The 2500-nt window shown below is 36.6% G+C and overlaps 1 protein-coding gene across 1 annotated transcript in view; it reads left to right on the top strand.

Annotated features, from left to right (window-relative positions):
• mdga1 (MAM domain containing glycosylphosphatidylinositol anchor 1) overlaps positions 1-2500 on the top strand; it is a gene marked incomplete at its 5' end in the record, with an annotated part of 179068 nt that overhangs the window by 135934 nt on the left and 40634 nt on the right. The gene's annotated exons all lie outside the window — the stretch shown is intronic.

The following is a 2500-nucleotide window of genomic DNA, read 5'->3' as shown; positions in this document are numbered from 1 at the left end:
GTGCATATCCATGGTTAGGAAAGCTAAATCAGACTACTACCTCGAACTAATTTCAAACTGCTACTCCAACCCTGCACTATTTTGGAAGGCTGTGAATTATAACAAAAACAATTCTAGCACTGTTCCCAGTCAGTTAAAAATAAATGATCATATTTTAAATGATCAGAAAGAAATTGGTTTAGCTTTCAATAAACACTTTATAGCTGCTGGTAAACTCTTTCACAATGGAGTATCTACGCCTTCTACGCCTACCACCACGAGAAATAAAAATAGCATACCACCTGTCTCTAAAACTCCTCTTTTCAGCCTTGTTCAAGTCCCAACAAGTATTGTTGTAGATGCGCTTCTTGCCATCAACCCCAGGAAGTACATGGGAGAGGACAATTTGGACCCATTTTCAATAAATCTCTCTGCACTTATCATATCAAAACAAATAACCCATATTTTTAATCTTTCCATCTCCTCTGGTATTGTTCCTAAAGTCTGGAAAAAAGCTCACGTCATTCCATTACATAAAGGGGGTGACAAAAGTGATCTTAACAATTACAGGCCAATTTCCAAACTCCCATGCCTGGCAAAAATTCTAGAATCAGTCATTAATACTCAGTTGAAATCCTTTTTATCCAGTGCTTCCATTTTGAGTCCATTTCAATCTGGTTTTAGGGCAGGCCACAGTACTATATCTGCTGTCACTTTGGTCTTAGACAACATTGTTACAGCTATCGATAAAAAAATGCACTGTGCAGCACTTTTTGTTGATCTGTCAAAAGCTTTTGATACTTTAGATCACCATTTGCTTTTAGAGAGGCTGCATGAAATTGGTTTTGATTATTCTACATGTAACTGGTTTAGGGACTATCTCTCTGATAGACAGCAGTCAGTTAAGCTGGGAAGCTACCAAACTGAGTTTTTAACAGTTACAAATGGTGTTCCGCAGGGCTCAATTTTAGGTCCAGTCCTATTCACAATTTACATCAATAACATTGTTTCATCACTACAAAACTGCCATGCCCATTTGTATGCTGACGACACTGTACTGTATTGCATTTCTGACTCAGTGCAACAATCTGTTCAGAACCTACAGAGCTCTTTTAACACCCTGCAGAACTGTCTAGTGGATCTCAGGCTTGTCCTTAATATAGAAAAAACAAAATATATGTGCTTTTCCAGAGCAAGAATTACACATTTTAATGATCTTATTATTCACACAAATAATGGATCTCATATTGAAAGAGTCACTGAATATAAATATCTTGGCATCTGGATAGATGAAAAACTCTCTTTTACATTTCACATAAAAAATCTTGTCTGTCGTCTCCGACAAAAGATTGGCTATTTTTATAGGAATAAAGCCACCTTCCCGTTGTTCAGTAGGAAAAGGATTATTGAGGCAGTTTTTATGTCTGTCCTTGATTACGGTGATGTGGTTTATCGGCATGCATCTCGTTCATGCCTTAAACTCCTAGACTCTGTATTTCACTCTGCTTTGAGATTCATTACAGGAGATGCTTATGATACACACCATTGTGTTTTATATGAAAAGGTTGGGTGGTCCTCCCTTAAGGAGAGACGTGATGCACATTGGCATATTTTTATATATAAAGCTCTGACTGGAAAGCTACCACTATATTTGACAGAAATGCTGCTTATTTCAGATGGGCTTTATCAAACCCGCTCAACTGACATGCTCATGTTATATGTCCCCTATGCCCGGTCTGAGCTTGGTAAATCCGCTTTTAGCCATAGTGCCCCTGACTCCTGGAACAGCCTACAACATACAATTAAAATAAATACACTCATAACTGTTAACCAATTTAAAATTATTATTTTGAATCAGCCCCTCTACACTTGTAACTGTTTTAATTAGGCTATTATGTCTCTCATTCAATTGATCTGAATGTTTTAAATTGTTGTTGTCTGTGTGTGTGTGTGTGTGTGTGTGTGTAAACTTGTTATGTATTCTCATTGTATATTGTGTATATGTACAAACTCGACGTCATTGTAAAAGAGGGTCACCCCTCAATTGATCTTTCGAGGTTAAATAAAGGAAAATGAAAAATGAAATGAAATCTATCTGTCTATCTGTCTATCTGTCTATCTATCTATCTATCTATCTGTCTGTCTGTCTGTCTGTCTATCTATCTATCTATCTATCTATCTATCTATCTGTCTATCTGTCTATCTGTCTATCTATCTATCTATCTATCTATCTATCTGTCTGTCTGTCTGTCTGTCTGTCTGTCTGTCTGTCTGTCTGTCTGTCTGTCTGTCTGTCTGTCTGTCTGTCTGTCTGTCTGTCTGTCTGTCTGTCTGTCTGTCTATCTATCTATCTATCTATCTATCTACTGTATCTATCTATCTATCTATCTATCTATCTATCTATCTATCTATCTATCTATCTGTCTATCTGTCTATCTGTCTATCTATCTATCTATCTATCTATCTGTCTGTCTATCTATCTATCTATCTATCTATCTATCTATCTATCTATCTATCTACA

The sequence above is a fragment of the Ammodytes marinus genome, assembly GCF_949987685.1.
Source record: "Ammodytes marinus genome assembly, chromosome: 1".
In the NCBI taxonomy this organism is placed as follows: domain Eukaryota; kingdom Metazoa; phylum Chordata; class Actinopteri; order Uranoscopiformes; family Ammodytidae; genus Ammodytes; species Ammodytes marinus.
This window is presented reverse-complemented; position numbering and strand designations above follow the sequence as displayed.